Below are 23247 nucleotides of genomic sequence, written 5' to 3'. Positions count from 1 at the left end.
CAACCTTTTTTATAAAATTGCACGATGTTCAGAGGAACAGAAGATTTTGAATTGTCAGTCTCAGCAGCATTTTCAGAATATCAAGGCCAAGTCTGTCTCAGCTAGGAGCCCAGAAGAAATTAAATATACTAAGGATTGCTTCAAGACTAAACAGGGAGTCCAAGAGAAAAGCTGAGCCATGCCTAAGAGGAATTTCATTATTACGTCTCCAATCACAAAGGAGAGAAAAGGACTTCCAGCAATCAAGAGCTGCGCTATCCCTTTGTCATTTGTGCTTTCTAAGTTTTCCCTTGTACTCTGTGTATACAGGTGGGAAAGTACATCCTGAGCTCTTTTTATTGGGGGAGGGAGCAGAAATATATTTTATTTGGGGTTTTTAAAATAACAATTGCCTTTTATTTTTCAAAATATATGCAAAGATAGTTTTCAACATTCAACCTTGCAAAACCTTGTTACAAATTTTTCTCCTTCCTTCCCCACTTTCTTCCTCCCCTAGAAAGCAAGCAATCCAATATATGTTAAACATGTGCAATTCTTCTAAACATATTTCCATGCTTATTATACTGTACAAGAAAAATCAAATCAAAAAGAAAAAAAATAGAAAGAAAAAAAAGCAAGCAAATAACAACCACAAAGGTAAAAACATTAAGTTGTGATCCACATTCAGTCCTGATAATTCTCTCCCTGGATGCAAATGACTCTCTCCATTCCAAATCTATTGGAATTGCCCTAAATCACTGGACTATATTTTGTAGTAAGTATACCACTGTAGGAAATGCTTATTTATAAAATCTTATTTATTAGGTCCAGTTAACAAATTGATCTCAACTAATAACCATGGGATGAAACAGACTAGTTGGAGTTCATGGACTACAGAATTAAGAAATTGTGACTCTACCCCATCTACAAATCCCTGTAGCATTAATCTTAAGGAGACATAGTAATCATCTTCTAGGGATCCAACTTGTCAGTGCCAATTAATGTGACAGTAGTGATAGTAGGCTCAGAATGTATGTCATGTAGACAGTATTGTCAGAGGTGGGACATGTTTCCTGATCTTCCTAGCTCCAAGGTCAGCTTTCTATCTACTATTCTATGCTCTCTAGACTATAGTGAACGCGAAACTGTGCTGCCTTCTTGCATTCAATGAATTAAGAAACATGAGAGAGAGAAGTAATTTCCAAAGAACCCAATTTAATGCTGGGATAAAAAGGAATATAACAGTTATTTAATTAGTTATTTTAAAATCAAGTGCCTTTCCACAAACCACACATATCTGTAGTCTCTTGAGAGGAATAGTTGAACTGAATGTGAAAATGAAATCAATAGGCAGACACAGAGTTATTCTGATATATTCCTGAGAAGTCAAAAATACTACTCTTGGCACCCAGAGTTCACTCTGTAAGTTCAGGGCTCCCTTGCATCAGATAATATAAGGGAAATATTTGATAACAGTTCTGACAATCACTGAAGAGGATGCAGTGAGAAGGGTACACTTAGGCACATATGGTGGGAACTGCCCCCTATTCAGGACTTCTGGAAATTGATATGCTCCCAGATTGACAAAATTGCAGGGTGTACTCTCCCTCTGGAGTCCCTGGCATTCCCTCGGGGAGAGACTGGCACTTAGGACATATGTGTTAGAGCACTACAAGCTGAAAGCCTGAATAGAAAACAGTCATTCAGGTGGTATAGTAGTTAGGGGAAATGAGTCAATCTGAATGTTTTTCAGTGAATGAGTTATATCCCAGAAGTGGAAAACACTGACAGATACATAGGATCTCTGTTGGTGACCTCTTAGGCTATAACTGTCAGAGTATGAGAGCTCTTATTCACCAACAACTTTAAAAATAGTTGTGTTTTAGTACTCAGATATAGGAGTCTGAAAGTGAAATGAAAAAGGAATGTTTTGGAAATAAATAATAACTTTCTATAACATATATACAGAGTACTATTAAAAGAAAACACTAAAAATACTCAAAATTTCTAATATGTTATATATGTATGCATTAAACTTGTTGGAATTTTTGGCAACAGTTTGTTAAGATACAAATAATCTGGAGCAGTGTGTGTGTGTGTGTTTGATCTAATCTTACAGAATAAAAATTTCATTTATATAGGAAACTTCTGGTGTGGATGTTCCCTCTATTAATGCAAATCACACAGGTCATGTGCTACTTACTATTTTGGAGCAGGGATTCTTGATCAAGGGAAAAAACCCCTCAGTCCCTGATATCAAAGAGCTAACAGTAAAATTAAGAAGACACTATGCAAATAACTGTGTAAAAAAAGATAAATACAGGAGAAATTGGAGATAATCTCAGAGGAAAGATATTAAAGTTAATGATAATCAGAAAAGGCTTTTTTTAGAAGGTGAGACTTTACCTGAAACTTGGAGCAATCCAGGAATCCAGTAGATAAAGAAATGAGGAGTAATAGTTGTAGGCAAAGAGAATTACCCATAAAGTGATCAGAGACTGGCGTGGCTTGTACAAGGAAAGAGTAGCAAGAAGGTCAATGCTTATGAAAAATACTTATATAAAAATAAAAATGCTTATATAAAACTGGAAAGGTAGAGAGAGGTTATTAGAAATGGCTTTAAAAGATAAACAGATTTTATATTTGGCCCAGGAGTAACAGGAAGTCATTGCAATTTATTGAAAGGAGATAGCAGGAATGGATACAGACTCTCATTTTAAGAAGATGCTGTTTAGAAGAGAAACATGGCCCAGAAAGACTCACTAGAATGCTATAGCAATTATCCAGGCATGAGAAAATAGTGCACTAGGTCAGAGGAAGGAAGGACTATTACTTTATGGATGTTATGAAGATAGAATTGACAATTTGTATTACTACAAACTATGTGTTTCTAATTTTTTTTTTTGGTAATAGTGTAATTTTGATGTAATAAGGATACTTAGACTTTACACTATTGATGAGCTTCATTTATTTTAACCATTTATTTTCTTTTCTCTCTCTGGTCTATTGACCTCTTTAGGATGGTTCTTAAAAGCTACCTCCTTGATATGTGAACACATGGCTCTGGTCTAAAAACTTTAATAGGAAATTATTTAATTGGCCTCATTCACCATTCTAATTCTGAGGTGGCTGTGGTATCCTTTTCTCCAATTCATTACGAACTATATAGAACAAAAGTTCTTGGATTTGAAATCAGAGGAATTCAGTACCTGAGTAACATAGTGGATAGAACATTTGACCTGTAGTAAGCAAGACCAAATTTCTAATTCTGTCTCTGACACCAACTGTGTGACCCCTAAGAAAGTCATTTAATTGCTCTGCACCTTCATTTCCTTGTCTATAAAATTATATAATAAAAACACCCCTCTGTTAAAAATATCATGGAAAGTACGTACTGTGCATACCTTAGTATGCTCTATAAATACAAGTCATTTATTTATTTATCCTTAATATTATCTGAATTCTTTTTAAAAATTTTATTTATTTTTAATATATATTGCTTTATGAAACATGTTGTGAGAGAAAATTAAGAGCAAAATAGAAAAACCATGGGAGAAGAAAAAAAGTGAACAAAGCATGTATTGATTTATATTCAGACTCCATAGTCCTTTTTCTAGATGCAGTTGGCATTTCCTGTCCAAAGTCTATTGGGATTGCTTTGGATCACTGAATCACTGAGAAGAATCCAGTCTTTCATAATTGATCATCTCAATGATTTCTTGTTATTGTGTACAATGTATTCCTGGTTCTGCTTGTTTTACTCAGCATCAGATCATGCAAATCTTTACAGGCCTTTCTAAAATCAGTTTGTTCATCATTTTTTATAGAACAATAATATTCTGTCCTTTATTTATTTTATTTAGTCATTTATTCAGTCATTTTTTTTATTCATTCAGTCATTCCCCAATTGATAGACATCTACCCATTTTCCAATTCTTTGTTACCACAAAAAGAGCTGCTACAAACATTTTTGCACGTGTGGATTCTTTTCCCTCCTTTATGATTTCCTTGGGATAGAGACCCAATAGTGGCACTGCTGGATAAAAAGGTATGCGCAGTTTTATAGCCTTTGGGGCATAGTTCCAGATTGCTCTCCAGAATGATTGGCTCATTTCACAACTGTACCAACAATGCATTAGTGTACCAGTTTTCCAACATCCCCTCCAATATTTATCATTATCTTTTCCTGTTATCTTAGCCAATTTGGTGGTGTTGTTTTAATTTGCATTTCTCTAATTAATAATGATTTAGACCCGGCAGGGGTCCTCAAACTTTTTAAATAGGGGGCCAGTTCACTGTCCCTCAGACTATTGGAGGTCCAGACTATAGTAAAAACAAAAACTTTGTTTTGTTGGCCTTTAAATAAAGAACCTTCATAGCTCTGGGTGAGGTGGGATAAACGTCCTCAGCTGCCAAATCTGGCCCACGGGCCATAGTTTGAAGATCCATTGTTTTCATATGGCTATAGATAGCTTTGAGTTCATCTTTTGAAAATTGTTCATAGTCTTTGACCATTCCCCAACTGGGAATGACTTATATTCTTATAAATTTGACACAGTTCTTTATACATTTTAGAAATGAGACCTTTATCAGAAACATGACTATAAAGATTTTTTACAGCTTTGTACTTTCCTTTTAATCTTGTTCCTATTAGTTTTGTTTGTGCAAAAAAATTAATTTAATATAATCAAGGTTGTCCATTTTGCCTTTTATAATATTCTCTAGTTCTTTTTTTTGGTCATAAATTCCTCTCTTCTCCAAAGATCTGATAGGTAAATGATCCTTTGCTCTACTAATTTGTTTATGGTATCATCTTTTATGCCCAAATCACATAGCCCATTTGGTATGAGGTATGAGATGTAGATCTTTGCTAAGTTTCTGACTTATTATTTTCCAGGTTTCCTAGAAATTTTTGTCAAATAGTGAGTTCTTATTCCAAAAGCTGACATCTGGGGGTTATAAAATATTAAATTACTATAAGTCTCGATTATTGTGTTTTATGTATCTAATCTATTCCACTGATCCACCATTATGTTTTTTAGCCAGTACCAAATGGTTTTGAAGACTGCTATTTTTATAATATAGTTTTAGGTTTGATGCTGCTAAGCCATCATCCTTTGTATTTTTTTTCATTAATTTCCTTGATATTCATGACCTTTTTTTTTCCCAGATGAACTTTTTTATTATTTTTTTCTAGATATGTAAAATAATTTCTTGGGAGTTTGATTGGTATGGCACTAAATAAGTAAATTAATTTAGGTAGTATTGTCATTTTTATTATATTTGCTCAGCCTACCCATGAGCACTTGATATTTTTCCAGTTGTTTAAATCTGACTGATTTGTGTGAGAAGTGTTTTGTAATTGTGTTCATATTGTTCTTGGCAGGTAGACACCCAAATATTTCATTTTGTCTATAGTAATTATAAATGGAATTTCTCTTTCAATCTTTTGCTGATGGATTTTGTTAGTAATATATAGAAATACTGATGCTTTGTGTGGGTTTATTTTATATCCCAAAACTTTATTAAAATTGTTAATTGTTCCCAGCAGGTTTTTGGATGATTTTCTAGGATTCTCTAAGTATATCATCTCATCATCTGCAAAGAATGATAGTTTTATTTTCTCATTGTCTATTTTAAGTTCTTTAATTTCTTTTTCTTTTCTTATTGCTAGTACAATGCTGAATAACGGTGTTGATAATGGGCTTCCTTGTTTTACCCCTGATCTTATTGGGAATGTGCCCAGCTTCTCTCCATTATAAATAATGCTTGCTGTTGGTTTTAGATAGATGCTATTTATTATTTTAAGGAAGGATCCCTTTATCCTTATGCCCTCCAGCATTTTTCCCTGAGGCAATTGAGGTTAAGTGATTTGCCTAGGGTCACAGAGACAGGAAATCTGTCTGTGACCAGATTTGAATTCTCCTCCTGACTTCAGGACTGGGGCTCTTATCTACTGCTCCACCTAGCTTCCCCCTCTCCAGCATTTTTAATAGGAATGGGTGCTGTATTTTGTCAAAGGCTTTTTCTGTGCTATTGACATAATCATATGATTTCTGTTGGTTTTATTATTGATATAGTTGATGATGATAATAGATCCCTAATACTGAACAGCCTGAATTCCTGGTATAAATCCTACTTGATTATAGTGTATTATTCTGCTGATAAGTTGCTGTAATGTCTTTGCTAATATTTTGTTTAAAATTTTTGCATCATTAGGAATATAAATGCAAACAGAATGATAGTCTCTGCCCTTAAGGAACTTCCACATTATAATAGATGAGGACAATGGGAAAGGGAAAATGAAAAGGAGGGGAGAGCAGGTACCCACACAAAGTAGAGAAAGAAATCATGATTTAATGCTGGACCTGAGAGGGGCATGAAGGAGTGGGGATGACTGAACACTCTCTAAAATGGAACTGACCAATTAAAGGAAGAGACCACAGGACACTGTGAGAAGCCTTTTGGGATGGAGTGATATTTAATTTATTATTAGATATCTTTTCTCCCCAATTAGAACTCTTTGAAAGCAGGGACCATCTTTATTTTCATTTTCTTGGGTTAAATTATGTATTGTTTCTGTGATTTTTTGTTTAACCTACTCATTTTTTAGAATTAGATTATTTAATTTCCCATTTGTTTTTATTCTACAATTTTTATTGCATTGTGGTCTGAAAAATAAGGATTTACTATTCCTGCCTTTCTGCATTTGTTTGTGAGGTTTTTTTGTTTTTGTTTTTGTTTTTTTGTTTGTTTGTTTTTTTGCTATAATGCATGGTCAATGTTTGTGTAGGTGTCATGGACTGCCAAGAAAAGGGAGTATTCTTTTCCATCCCTATTCAATTTTCTCCAGAGATCTATCATCTAGATTTTCTAGGATTCTATTAATCTCCCTAGCTTCTTTCTTGTTTATTTTATGGTTAGATTTGTTTGATTCTGAGAAAGGAAATTTGAGGTCCACCACTAGCATAATTTTGCTACCTATTTCTTTCTGTAACTAGCTTAAAATCTCCTCTAGGAATTTGGCTGCTCTAGCTAGCACTTGGTGCATATACATTGAGTATCATTACTACTTCATTGTTTATGATACCCTTTATCAAGATCTATTTTCCTTCCTTATATCTTTTAACTAGATCTATTTTGCTTTATTTGAGATCAGAATTGCTACCTCTGTTTTTTTTTTTTTTGCTTCAGTTAAAGCATAATAAATTTCATTCCAGCCTTTTATCTTTATTCTATATGTGTCTCTGTGTGTCAGATGTGTTTCTTGTAAACAACATATTATAGGATTCTGTTTTTTAATCTACTCTGCTATTTGTTTTCATTTTTGGGAGAATTCATTCCATTCACATTCACTGTTATGATTACTAGCTCTGTGTTTCCCTCCATCCTATTTTCTCCCCTGTATATGCTTTTGTTCTTTCTTTCTGTCTTGTCTGTAGTAGGGCTTTTGTTGTTGTCCATACCACCTACTACTTTTTCTCCTATCACTGCTCCTCTCCTCTCATAGTATTGTTTTTTGACAGATTCAGATCTCAAGAATTACAAATACCATTTTCCATCTAGAGATGTAAACCATTTAATGTTTAAACAATATGTATTTTTCCACTGTTTACCTTTCTATACTTCTCTTGAGTCCTATGTTTCCAGACTAAATTTTCTGTTTAGTTCTGATTTTTCAATAGAAATGATTGAAAGTCTCTTCATTGAAGATCCCTCACCTCTCCTGAAAAATGATGCTGACTCTTCTTGGTAGTTAATTCTTGGTTGTAACCCTGGGTCCCTTGACTTTCAGAATATGGTATTCCAGGCCCTTCAATCCTTTATTGTAATAATTGTCATATTCTGGGTAATTTTGATTTTTGCTTCTTGAATTTGAATTTTTTTATTTGGCAATTTGTAATATTTTTTTCCTGAAGATTGTAGTTTTGAAGTTTCACAACAATGTTCCTTGGGTTTTCCTTATGGGATCTCTTTCCAAAGATGATTGATGAATTCTTTCATTATTTCCCCCTCTGTTTCTAGAATAACAAAGCAGTTTTCCTTGATGATCTCTTGAAGAATGCTATCCAGGCTCTTTTTTTTTTTTGGACATTTTTTTTGGTAAGCCATAATTTTTAAATTTGTTCTTCTGAATCAATTTTCCAGGTCAGTTTTTTTCCCCCAATGAAGTATGTCACATTTTCTTCCACTTTTTCATTGTTTTTAGTTTGTTTGAATGATTTTTTTGCTGTCTCATAGAGTCATTAGCTTCCATTTACCCCATTCGAATTTTTAGTGTGGTTTTCTTTGATTAGCTTTTGTATCTCTTTTTTCCATTTTTTAATTTCTACTTTTGAAGATATTGTTTTCTTCAGATTTTTTTTGCATTTGATCAATTGCATTTTTTGAGAAGTTGTTTTCTTCAGTGAATTATTTCCTTCCTTTTCCAAGCTGTTGATTTTCTCTTGCATACCGTTCATTTCTTTTCTCATTTTTTCTTCTTCCTCTTTTATTTGCTTTCTAAAGTCTTAAAGAGCACTTCCTAGAAGCCTCTTTCGGATTGAGACCAATTCATATCACTCAGAGATTTCCTCTGTGAACATTTTGTGTTTTGTTTTCTGAGTTTGTGTTTTGGTCTGCTCTGTCACCCTAGTAATTTTCTATAGTCAAGGTTCTTTTTTGTTTCTTGCTTATTTTTTCCTTTTCTTTTGGTATTTCTTCTTTTTTTTTTTTATTTTTATGGATGAGCTCTGCTTCTGTGTTAAAAGAAACACTGTCCCAAGCTTCCTGTACAACCCTCAGTGATGATTTTGAGCACAGGGCCCCCTTGTGTTTGCAGGAGATAATGTTGCCTGCTCTTTTCAGGAAACAGTCTGATTTCCCAGAGTTTGCCTTCTGAGCTAGGAGTGGAGGCTGACCCACTGATCTGCTTTTCTACTGAGCCAGAATCAGGGAGCTCAGTTGCTGATTAACTATGATTAAGTCCTTTTCACTGACTTTCCCAGTCTATCTGACCTGTACTGAAGATCCTTTTCAGCCCAGTGAGACTGACTTTTCTTGAAGTTTTTCAAACTATCTTGAGTTGGAGATGGGTTCCATTCAATCAGACTGTTCAGAGGCTTGGTTTCATGTGGGTTTGGAGGGAAACTGGGAGGTTTCATCTTTACAATATTGTGGTTATTATATAATTGTTCTTTTGGTTCTGTTTATTTCACTCTGTGTCCATTTATACAAATCTTTCCTTCATCATTTCCTACAACACAATAGTTTTGCATCACATTCATATACCAAAATTTATTCATTTATTCCCCAATTAATGGGCCCCTCAGTTTTGAATTTTTTACCTACATGAAAAGAGTTTTTTATACAAACACACAAATATATGAATATGCATTGTATTAATATATTATATTATAACATGTTATAATATAATATATAATAAATACATAATAATATAACACACACATATAAACAATATAATTATAATATAATGTATAATATGTTGTATAAATAATATGATTATAATAGAATATATTATATATATATATATACACACACATATCAGTTATATATATATATATATATATATATATACATATATATATATATATATATATAAATGTGTGGATAGTTTTCTTCTTTCTTTGGTCTTTTTGGCCTATATAGTAATATGGGTCAAAGGTTAAACACAATTTCTTAACTTTCAGAGTTTAGTTACAGAATGGTTGAAGTAATTCACAGCTCTGCCATTAGTATATTCATGTACCTGTTTTTCTATAGTACATCCAATATAGGAAGTAGTCTTCCTCTTTTTTGGTGCAATTTGCCAATCTAACAGGCATTTTATCCCTACTATTGAAATGAGGTGATTAGACTAGGTGATTTCCAAAGTCCTTTCAAGTCCATAAATTTCTTACTGCTTGAAATATCTTGCACACAGTAAACATTTAACTTCCATAGAATTTTTGGGTACTTTTTCCAATACCAAATATGTGATTCAGGAAGTATATACATTGCCATATTATAGAGCCATTCAATTATTCTAAGGCATTATTAAATGAGACCCCATTTTTCAGAGGAAGTCTAGGACAAAACTACAAAGACTCAGTAATTAATCCATCAAGGATTCAACTTAATAAAACAAAATTTATTATTTCTACTTCTCTTTCTATAGCAAAGAAATATGCTCTTTAAAATCTATTTTTAGGGGGGAAAATAAACATTGAAATTCTGTTCTATCTTTCGCTTATTTTGTCAGCCAAACAGAAATTATAAACTAGTCCTTTTGGAACATACCTCCTTTATGCTTTTATAAAATTATTGTTTCAAGTATTTTCATTACAAAGAGTAAGTTTTATATGGACCTATTTATTTGTTACACATATTTTTATACCACAAATGCCACAAAGCATTATATAATTACCCCTTATTCAGGCTATTTAGAGAATGAGCCTTCTTCAATAAATTAAAATGCTGGTTAATAATATTTATTATATATGTCATATTGTTTTTAAGAGAATTATAATTTAATAAAATGGATACCCCTAAACCAAAATGAACATATATCAGTTCTTGATGATTCATAAGCTATTTCCCATCTTAGAATATTGATGTGACTTTGCCTATGTCACAAAAGGATACTTTTTAAAAATTGAATACCTACTTCAGCCAAACCCAGAAGTTTGCACTAGGCCAAATTATGATAAAAAAATCCATTGAGAAATCAAAATAAATTACTTCTTCCATCCTAGAATTGCACACAAATAGATAAGACATCTCCCCTCCCTTTTCAATAAAGTTAGTACTAACATCTATTAGTATGACCATAAGAGACAAAGATTAGCCTGCAAAGTTCTATGTGAAGAGGAAGCAAGAATGGAATCCTTGCCTGAGAAAGCCCTAGAGGGGTCCAAGGGTGAAGAATTTGGAAGAGAAGCAGAAGGTTTTGCCAGAGAACAGTGAAGTGAGTGTAACACTCAATCTGGGCAATTAATGTTCAGAAACTCTGAGATCCTAGGTATTCTTTCCTGAGGTACCAGATAAGAGGTTAGTATTGTTGTGGCTTTCCTGGATTCATGCACTGTCCTCATCCCCCACAGTTAGGCATGGAATTATCATTAGACTGTGAGCTTCTTGAATATAAGGACTGTCTTTTCCTTTTTTTTTATAACTCTAACACTTAGAAAGTTATTGGCACATATGAGGAAAAATAGCAAAAATTCAGCTTTCTCAAAGCAAAGTTACATAAGTATTCAGGGAAAAAAACAGCTCCTGTATCAAGGAACTAAAGTAAAAGTAACACAAGAAAAGCAGCTTCTATTTTAAATGACATCTTGGAATATAATATTCCTAGATGCAAAAGACATATATTTACAATTAAGTGTAACTTACCCTGAGTAAAAGCTGAGTACAATCTCATATCAGGGAGTGGGGGTGGGGAGGAATGGATTTCTAGTCGATTAAAGGATTTTTAAACATTTTTAATGAAAACACCAGAGATGGATAAATATTAACATGTGTTAAGAGAAACTTAGAAAAAATAAATTATTTGAGCAATTGAAAGGTGATCATTCATTGTTAACATTCCATCAGTAAGCAAAGAAATATGTCCATTTAGCATCTTCTTCAAATGGTATTTATTGCGGGCATTAAGAAAAGTGAACTGGATCTGTTCTGAAGGATTAGAGAAAAAAAAAGAGAAGGAAGATAAAGGGGGATGACTACAGAAATTGGTATAGAAGTTGGAATGAAATTTGCCATTTTTCTTTAATCAAGGTTGTTGTTTATTCTTCATTCTCAAGGACAAACAATGACATTATAAGGGTGATGTTGATTTGCTCAAGAAATGAATTTAAGTGAGGAATAACTTCATAAAGTCATTAGCTTTATTCTATCCTTCAGAAGTCATCAAAATCCAGTTGCAAGACAAAAGTCAAGAGCTTACAGAAATGAGGAAGTGAAGAAGAGTGGATGTCCTCAGAATTTCATTCCTTTCTGAAACTGCTAAAAGAAAGCTGAACACACATACATGCACACACAGTTTGTGATAAAAACAAATAGGAAATTCATGGAAATGAATGGGGCAGTTAAGAGTAAGGACACTGCCAGGATCAGAAGTCATAGATAAAATACAGCTCTTGATCCTGGACAGGGAAAAAGAGGAAAATCAAAGATGGAAAGAAATAAAAACACTAGAAATAAAGAGCTGCCATAATAATAATGATGATGATGATAATGATAATAAATAGTTAATATTTATTTAGCACTTTAAAGTTTATAAAGCATCTTACAAATATTTTATCATTTAATCTTTACAAAAATCTTGGGAATTATGTGAAATATTTATTCTTACTTAATATATTAGGAAACTGAAGCAGATTGGCCAGTATCATATTGCTAGTCAAAGGAATGTCAAGGAGGACTTGAGACCTTAACTCTGAGTCCAACATTATTTCCAATGCTTCACTAAGCTGCCTCTAAGATATCTTATTTTGCATCTTGGAAAACTGGAGAATAGCTGAACAAATTGTGATACAAATGTGATGGAATAATATCAAGCCATAAGAAATGATGAGATGAATTCAAAGATTTCTGTGTAATATGACTTGATTAAATAAACAGGAAAAGGACAGAACAAGGGCAGTGATCTCAGAAAGAAAAAACAACTTTTAAAAGCTCAAAAAATCTGATTGTGTTAATAATTAATCTCTTCATATTATGATGAAGCATGTTATATTGTAGACAGAAGTTTGTTTAAAACACATTTGTAGAGTGAATTCATTTTTCTTGACTATGCTTTTGTGTTACAAAGTTTTGTTTTGTTTCTCTCTCTCTCTCTCTCTCTCTCTCTCTCTCTCATAGGAAGGTAAACTAGGTAGGAAGCATTAGCAGTAGTGATGGGAAAAAGGATCATTGGAAAATTTATTTATTTATTTATTTAACTGAGGCAATTGGGGTTAAGTGACTTGCCTGCTGGTGCTCTATCCACTACACCAACTAGCTGCCTCTATAACATTTTTAAAGAAGAGACCAGAATCAAGTTTAGAAAGAATAAGATAAGATAATTTGTAAAGTAATATGTAGAATTTATTGATTATTTTAATTTTTTAAACAAATGGTATGAAATAGAGATACAGACTTTTATATTGAATCTGCTATTTGTATTCTGTTACATATTTGAAAATACCTTTTTATATTTAAGTTCAGAATATGTCATTTCTTTAAAAACAAGCAAAACATCATATCCTCAATCTACCTTTCCACTCTTATTAATAAATTAGCTCTCTTCCTGTATACTTTAATCTAGACACAACATTTGTTAGTTTCTCACACACCTCTGTCCTCTATGGCTTTGCATGTGTCATGTCTATAATTTCATCTCTTTTTATCTTTATCTTGTGGAATCTTCTTTTAAGATTCACCTCAAATATCACCATCTACATGAAGCTTTTGTTGATTCCTCCATACTTCGACCAGCTACTATTGTCCTTCCCCCTTAATTTGGCTTTTATTTGTTCTGTATTTATTTTTACAAATACCTGTTGAGAAGGAGTGGATGGATAATAATGAATAAAGAGTTGTCCTTTAAGTCAGTGAGGCCAAATTTAAGTTCTATCTCTGATAAATACTGACTATGAAATTGGTCAAATAACTTAATCTCTCACTGTGCAGAAAAAGTAGCAAGCTCATGTCTGGAATAAAGAGAAATGAGCATTTACAACGTACCAATGGGCCAAACAAAGTATAGTTAGCTAGATAGCCAGACAGATAAAATATTGATAGATGATAGATTTTATAGATATTTCATTTGGTGTAGGCTTATATTGGAGGACGGAGGTTTGTTTATTTATTTATTTTTTAACATGGGAGATTCCATTACATAGAATATATAATTACATATATGAAATTATACTTCTTTTCCATATCACTTAAATATATGTTTTCAGGATTGAATAAAGTTTTCACTTTTGTCTTAGTGATTGGCATCTTGCCTGGCACATACTAGACATTGAATAAATGCTCTTTGATTGAAAAGAAGTTACCTAGCACAGAAAAGAGACAGCTTGGTGGGGAGGAGGAACAGACTAGATAGCAATCTTCTGTTTTTTTGGAGGACTGTCACATGGAAGAGGAATAAGAGATAGTGGTAGATGGAAACTGAAAGAAGGAAAATTTAAAAGTGTTCAGAAAATATCTTAATTATCATAGCAACTTTTGGGAAATAGTAGATATCCTCTTATTTGGAGGTTTTCAAGTAAAGTCTGTGTCACATCTTGGTTATGTCATAGCAGGTATTTATTCTTTTTTTTTTTTTTAACTATGGGATGGACTAGGTAACTCTGAAGTCCTTTCCAACTCTAAAATTTTGTGTTTCCTAAAGGTCAACACTATGAATATGAAAGATCATTTTATGGCAAAGTAATTGTTCGAAAAATAAAGCTAACTCCAAACTCTCTATTTCTTATGTTTTATTTTGTTTTTTAACAAACAAAAGACATTGCTGTATATATGGGAGGAGTATATAATTCACTCACATTTGGATGTTAGCCAAGATTAAAAAAATGACAAATTATAGATTGTTCAAACCACTGACTCCTTCCATCTTCCTCTTAGCCTTTGGCTATTTCATTTCTTCATTAGCACCTCACTTAATCAAGGGAAATAAAATGAAATGAAATTTGGAATAGTACATTTTTCCTGTTATTATTAATTTGGATTAAATATTTCACAGGGCAACTTTTTAATTCTTGGCTAAATATATGTGGATTATCAAAGGATCTGAATAATCTTAGTCCCACACCAAATTTGGGTGTTGGTTATTTCAAGACAAATAAGGACAGAAGAATACTAGTTTTAAATACATGTAAATGTAGTATCAGCCCCATCCCACCCCAGTAGAAAATAAATCCTCATGGACAAAGACTGACATCTAGCACAGTGTCTTGTACTTCAGAGTTAGCAATTATAAAGTTTTTTTATTCATGGAATTGAATTATATTAAATTTATAATGCAATAATAATGCATAGCTTTAGATCAATTAGGGAGATGATCTATATGAATTATGGTATAGTTGGGGGGAAAGTTGTAGTTTTATCATGATCATGTGTACATATTAAGCTGAGGGAACATGCTTTGAAGAATGATTTGTAATACCTGATCAATTATTTATACTAAATGGCTCTTCTAAAGTTCTTGAGAAAGGTCAGTTCTATTAATTAGATAAACATTCACTCCACAACCTACTATATATTATTGATTTGCTTAGCAAGCTACTTTTTCATCAGTAGAGAAAGTAAGCATTCAGTTCAACCTCTTTCCAAATTGTCTCACATTCCAAATTAGTGATGTCCAAATTAACAAAGTTTGAATATATGTGGGTGTCTGTGTATGCATGTTTGTATTACATATGCCTATACACACACATACATATATATTCTTAAAAAAATTAGAATTTACTCTGAAATGCCATAATGATTAAACTCTCTACCAGATATAGTGTTATGATGCCCCAAGATAATTTTAATGAAGTAATCACTGACCTTAGCAATGTACTAAACAGTGACATCTTGAATTCATTTGCCAATATAAACTACAATTACTAAATCAATCTGTGATTTAAGAAAATCAAACCATATTCTTTCTAACTATTCTTCTGGCTTGGTATTACTTTCCAAATTTCAGGTTTACCCAGGTCTGATGTGGAATAGAAACTGCTTAGATTTATTGACAAACCTTTTTTTTTTTCCTGATCTGTTGTCTCCAAGGATCTTCAAAAGTAGAAATTCAGATTAAAAATTGAAAGCCTGTCAGATATCCAATTCTCAGCATGACTTATTATTTTGCATTGTTACTTTCTCAACACACAGTTACATCTTGTTAATTTTAGCACATTTAAAAGAATCCTAAATCATAGGTTTAAAAGAAATGAAGCTGAGCAGACATTTATTTATCCTGCAAAACAGGCCAATAAACAATTTTATACTTCAAAATGCTAATTCAAGAGTTTGAAAGTCAGAGGGAATATTGCTAAATCTAAGTAAAATGGGAGGTGACTTCAGATAGATGGCAAGATGAATACAGATATTATTAGCAACATTTAACTATTTCATTTTATGTACCCTTAACTGAATGAACAGTTATAAAAATTAAGGTCCCCATATTGAATTTAGAATAGGGAATCTTAACCTTTTTACATTATGACCCTTTTGGCTATCTAATGAAACCCATGGACCTCTTTTCAGAATAATGTTTTTAAATACAACTGGTAATAATGTAAGATTATAAAAGAAATAAGTTACTTTGAAATATATTTATTAAAAAACATTTCCAATATAGAATTGAGCTCAGGTATATATGTGTGTATATACACATATTTCTATCTACCAAGATATGTAAATATATTCATATATGTATATATACATGCATATATACATATATATTATCATCTTCTTTTTCTGTGTATAAATTAAATATCTCCTACTAGAATGTAAACATCTGATGGGCAGGGATCCTTACTTTTTTCTTTATATTCCCAGAAGCTAGCAAAAAAAGATTTACACATAGCAGATTATTGTAAACATTTGTTGAATTGAATGAAATCATAATGATAGGCATTAAAGGACATTTCACCTACTAAAGAACACCATTTAGTCATATTAACAAAATCATAGATTATTAAAGCTAGAGGAATATATAGAAGTAGTTTAGTCTACAATCATCATTTAAGAGAAAAAAAGAATATTAAAAATGCAGAGTTTTGACTAAGATTAAATAATTAATCCGTTAGCTTGCATGCCTGCCTGCCTTATTTCATTTTAAGGTATTAGTTTCAGCTAATAACTTTTAAGGAAATTATTGAAACTTTAAATGGGGACTTCATGAGACAGAGTGTCATTATGGAGAGAGGAACATTTACGATATTCATAAGGAAAGTTCTAATTTACAATCACTGTGAAAACCCATGATGCACTGAAATAGTACATTGTCAAGGGTACCAAAGTATTGGGGAAAGGATGCTAATTCAATACTTCTATTTTTAGTTGATCTCTCTCTTACAGTTCTATAGCACCTTTCTTCCAAGGAGATCAGGGTGCTTTATGGGGGAAAATAAAAACAGCCAAAGTGAAAATTTTCCCACAATAACACTGCTAAGTGAGATTCAATGTGGGCAGAAGAGTTGAAGGGGAAGTGCAAAGGGAAGTCAGAGAGAAGAAGTCACAGAGAGATCATCAGGATTCTAGATGGAAGAGACCTCAAAGATCATTTAGTTCAGCACCCTCATGTTTTAGAAGAAATTATGAATTAGAAAAGTCATGTAAGTTGTCTAAATTCACACAATAAAAACTAGACTGTTATTTAAATTATGGACATTAAACAATAAGAGTGAAGGGAGTAAAGATCCATTTGGTCTCCTAGCTGTTCCTTGAACAAAATATTCCATCTCCTCACTCCCAACATTTTCACTGGCTCTCTCCCATTCCTGCAATGATCTCCTCTTCCTCCCTGCTTCCTGGCTTCCTTGAAGTGCCACCTAAATCTTACCTTTTACTAAAATCCTTTTCTGATCCCCCTAGTACTTTTCCTCTATTGATCATTTGCAATTTATCCTATATGTAGTTAGTTTGCACATAGTTGTTTGCATTTTGTCTTCTTTATTACATTAAACTGTGAGCTCCTTAAAAGTAGGGACTTCCTGGGGCAGCTAGGTGGTGCAGTGGATAAAGCACCAGCCCTGAAATCAGGAGGATTTGAGTTCAAATCTAATTTCAGACATCTAACATTTATAGCTGTGTCACCCTGGGCAAGTCATTTAGCCTCAATTGCCTCAGGAAAAAAAAAAAAAAAAAAAAGCAGGTACTCCCCTCCCCTTATCTCCACTCCTTATTCCCCTTCATTCCTTCCCACCCATACTGATTGCCCAAGTTTCTTTGCCTTCCACTGCTACAATGCCTGGTACATAGCAGGTACTGGTTGATAGGCATATGCTCTAAGAAATCCAAGTAAGAAATACTCATTTCCTCTTTGTTGCAATCCTCTACAGAATATAAAAATGAGTATGTGGTTTGTTTGTTCAACAATCATTTATCAGATACTTACTAAGTGCCAGGCACTAATTTAGGCAATAGAGATAAAAAAAAAATAAATATGAAAAAGTTCCTGATGTCATAAAGCTTGCCTTCTATTGAGTGATTATATATTATAATTCTTTTTTAGCTTAAACTAAATCCCTAGTTGAGTGAGCCAACTTTTGTTTTCCTTTCCATGTTTGTTACTATTTTAGAAGATTGTTATATGACAATCTGATGTATATTATGATGTATATTGGTTTTGTGTACATATACATTATAGTCATACCTGTTACCTGTAGAGTATTATAGCTATGAAATATTTGTTTTATATATATTATCATATATATGGAAGCAGATGAAGTATTGGACTTGGAATCAGGAAAACTTGAACTCAAATCCCAGATGAGACACATATTAGCTGTATGGTATAGTGTCAATATGTACCTTATCTTTCCTTATCTTTCACATGAGAAAAATAATAGCACAACCCAAATGTGAAGATAAAATGATATAAAATATTTTAAATATTATATTACATTTGCAAACTTTATGTTATATTTGTAATCCTTAAAATGAGAGAAATATTATTTTTAAATTATCATATAATTTCACTTTCATAACAATCCTATGAACAAAGTATGCAAGTATTAATCTTCCCATTTTATACATGAATAAACTGTTCCAATGAGAGGTTTAGTATTTCACCTGAGGTCACACAGGTACTTATGAAGGTGGGACCTGAAGATACATCTTTGACTCCAAGTTCACTACTCTTCTGCTTATATTACACTGCATGTACTATACTAAAATGTAGTTTTGTATTCTACTATTTAATTTGAACCAGCATACTACTACTAGATATATTTTCAGAGATGATTAGGGAAAAAGAGCCTACATGTTCTAAAATGTTTATAGCAACTCATTTTGTGGTTGTAAAGGACTGGAAATTTCAAGGATCCTCATCAGTTGGGGAATGGTTGAACAAGTTGTGGTATGTGATTATGATGGAATACTATTGTGCTATAAGAAATTATGATGGGGTAATTAGATGGCACAGTAGATAGAGTACTAGCTTTGGAATCAGGAAGACATGAATTCAAATTTGGCTTAAGAAACTTAATACTTCCTAGCTATATAATCCTAGATAAAACATTTAACCCCAATTGCCTTACTAAAAAATTAATAAAAGAAAAAAGATATGATGAGCTCAAGTGTCTTAGGAAAACATAAATAGATTTACATGAAATAGTGAAGAGTAAAATGAATAAAACCAAGAGAATAATGTGTATTGTAATAACAAAATTGTTTTAAGAATGGCTTTGATCATATGAGTAATTTTAACTATTGTAAACTTCCAAATTAATTTTAATAGATATATGAAGAAAGACATTATTTGCATCAAGAAAAAAATTGGTAACTAGAAGTATATATACAATGATTTTACTTATATATCTTCTTATATCTAATGGTAGCTATTTCTAGAGTAGAGGGTGGGAAGAAGAAAAAAAAAGAAATTTAGTGATAATTTCATTATATATTTAAAAGGAATATCAACATAATAGATTTGAAGTCTCATGTACAATCATGTTTTTAAAATTGTACTGTTATGGAAATACACTGTTAATTTATAAATTAAAAATAAAATAAAGGAAAATACTATAATATACCATAAATATAGCTCTCTTTTTAATAGTGTTTAGTCTCCATTTTATATTCTTGAGTAATCAAATGACAGAACAATGAAACATGAACACTTATTTTCTTTCAATTTCTCAATTATAATTAATATATGAGTAAAATTGATTATTTTGAATACATATCCAATTTGGCTTCTAGAATGTCTTCTTTGTACACTATATAATAAGGTTCAGCATTTTCCATCATTGATCTCAAGCCAAATGGGCTTTGGTCAGGATCACAAGTTAAAATCTTGCCTAACACACTATCTGGGAAAATTCCTTAACTAATCTGCCACTTATTTTCCTCATCTGCAAAATGGGATAATAATAATACCTAAATCAAAGGATTTTTGTGAGGATCAAATAAGATAGCAAAGTTAGTGGGAAATTTTAATGTGTTATATACATGTGAGCTATGTACCCATATATGCATACATGCATATGACATTCATATCTTCCAAACATAGGGGAGAAGGATATCAATGAGTTAGTACAACAAGGCTGACAGGATCCTGAAAAATGATAAGGTTTATGCAGTAAACAGCTTCTTAGGGCATGTGGAAAAATCAGAGAGGTCTCAAAGTAGTACAGTTAAGTGAGAAATAAGGTGCTACCTAAGCTGAACATTCTCCTTAAATGGTCAGTTCAATGTTGATGTCTCCACCCTCCAGAGGGGGAGGAATTACTGATGAGGTGGATTTCAAGGTTGATGGGATCTTGCATAATAAGGAGAGGTTTCTCCCTTGCCCAATAATGAGTTTCCCAGAGTGTCATTCCCAGGTAATTCCTATCTTACTCAGTGATTATTTTCTATATATGTTCTCCATTCAACTTAAGCTAGCCTACCAGTTTTTTTTTTTCTTTATACATGACATTGTAGCTTGTAATGAGTGGATGCTTAAACCTTGTTTCCTCAATCATTTCAGTCAACCTAGTCTTCCTTTCTGGGCCTTTGCAGGAATGGTCCCCTGTGGCAGGAATGTATTTCACCTCCACTTCATAAAAGTCATGGTTTTCTTCAAAGCAAAGCTTAGGTGATACCTCTTAAAAGGGAGCTTTTCTTAATTTCTTCCATTATTGACTCTGTTCTCCTGAAATGACTTTGAAAACAGTTTATATTCACTTAGCTACATGTCACTCAGTAACATTAGAAAATGTTACATCCCTTTGATAAAGGGAAATTTACCTTGTTGAACCTCTTCTCAGAAGTATGTTTTTAAATGCACAAAACATATATGTAGGATTATAAAAGAAACCAATTACATTGAAATAGTTATCAAAAATATATCTTTAAAAGGTGATTGACCTCAGTTTAACAACTTCTGTTAGAATATAAATACCTTGAAAGCAAGGAATGTTTCCTTTTATATTCCTGATATCTAGTTACAGGGCTTATCAAATATTAGTAGTTTAAGTAATATTTGCTAGATTGTTGAAAATGCTGGGTATGGATTCAGTACATTGTCAAGCAAGGTAGCAACATCCATATATAGGTCACTATCTCATCCCACACAAATCATTACACTTTTGAGAAGCTAGGAGTTAGTGAACAGTTTTAAGTAGTATTACAGTGCAGATTCACAACTGAAATGCAATATTTTCTTCCTGACAATCAGATATTTTAATGTAAATCCCAAATGTGCCAATGACTGGTAAATTTTTATTCCCTCATCTTCTCCTTTCAAAGCTCATTTCAAAGGCTTTTGAAAACCTAAAAGAAAACTTTTTATTTTCTAGTTTCTACTGTCAGTCTGGCTACTCTCTATGGTGCAGAGTCAGCACTTGAATATATACCACTTTCATTCATTGATTGATAAGTGACACCACTTTCCCAGGCCCTGAGTCAGAGATATGGGAACAGACAGTTAGACTACTGCACAGAAAGTGGCCCCCCAAATATCAAAAAGCAAGAAGTTATATTTTAGCTATATTCTATTAAACTAATAAATGCCTGCACATTTGTAATATATATTTTATGTGCTTGAGATTTTTTTTCCCACTTTCATTTTGTCTGCTCAAGTAGACTATTGTTGCTATCATTTACAGAAGAAGGAAGGGAACAAATTTTTACTGTTCTGGACTTGGTTCTAAGCTTTAAATTGTTAACCAAGCATTTACCTGAAAAGATCAACTTTTAGATCACAAGGGGTTTTGCTTCTGAAATGAAATGTCAAATGTCAGCCATAGCTGAAATGAATGTCTCTCCAATTCAAAAGTGAATTGTTCATCCTCTAATCTATTTCAAAATTCTATTGTATAATTCATAAAATATTTATGTCTTCTCTGTACTAGTCATTGTGCTTGGCACTGATGAATACAAAATTTACATGAGGCAAAGTTAATAATATCATATATATTTATGTATTGTACATACATATACATGTACATATATGTTATATTCTCCACACATACTACATTATGAGTATAGTATTAATAACTTTGCCTCATGTGTGTGTGTTTGTATGTGTGTATATATCTATATCTATATCTATATATATATATATCTACTATATAACTATATCTATAGCTATATCAGAATAATGGCACCAATGACAGAAATAGTTAAGTTAGTAGAAGTAATAGATTTTAGTGTGAAAAAAAAGAAATTCAGTTATTAAAAGTTTTATTTGTGGTCTTAATAGTTCATCTACATAAAAATATTCTATTGGCTAATTGACAGATGGATCTAATTTCTCCTACTTAACTAGCTCTGTTCAAATCAATGAAATTTTTATACCTTCCATTCCCTAGCTGAAGAATGAGGACAATAATAGAAGTACTACTCAACAACATGTCTGTCCTGGCAATCAGAGGATCACAATTACTAAGATTATTAGACTTAGAGCTCAAAGACACCTCAGTGATCATCAGGTCTAAACTATTACCTTTTCCAAATAAAGAAATCAAAGTGCAGCAGTGAAAAAAACAAACAAACAAACAAACATGCCCAAGATCAAAGAGGCAGTAAGTGAAAAACTAAGATTAGAACCAAGGACCTGATTAAAGGGTGAAGTCAAGAAGGCAGAGAGGACATATGCTTCTTTTTGATCTTCTTCCTGGACCCTAAACTAATTACCAAATTCAGGCTTTGAATTACTTCTAAACTGGCAGAATTCATGAATATTGGGAGCACAGCAAATTTAAAGCATAAGATTATTTTGAAGATCATCAGAAGATATCTGTTTTGGTTGAGCATGGAGGGAGGTCAAGCAGGATGCCAGCACATTCTGTGCAGACCCAGGGTAGGGTGGATTTTCCAAAGGAAGGTACAGACTTTGGGCAGTGGAGAATCTATGGGGAGGACTCCACCACAGTATTGGCTACTCTGCCCTGGGAACAAGCCAGTAGAGCAGCAGAGACGTTATAAAACATCCAACACAAACACAAAAAGTAAGTTGTGAACCCCAAAATACCAGAATCTCACAGGACCTGGCCATGCCCATGCAGCATCGGAATGAGTCAGAACGATCCCAGTGCAGCCATTGCTGCTCCACTGCTGATCTTCTGTTGACTGTAGAGGTAGCTTGAAAACCATCCT

This window comes from Antechinus flavipes, chromosome 2, assembly GCF_016432865.1.
Source record: "Antechinus flavipes isolate AdamAnt ecotype Samford, QLD, Australia chromosome 2, AdamAnt_v2, whole genome shotgun sequence".
Taxonomy (NCBI): Eukaryota; Metazoa; Chordata; class Mammalia; order Dasyuromorphia; family Dasyuridae; genus Antechinus; species Antechinus flavipes.
Note: the sequence above shows the minus strand (reverse complement) of the source record.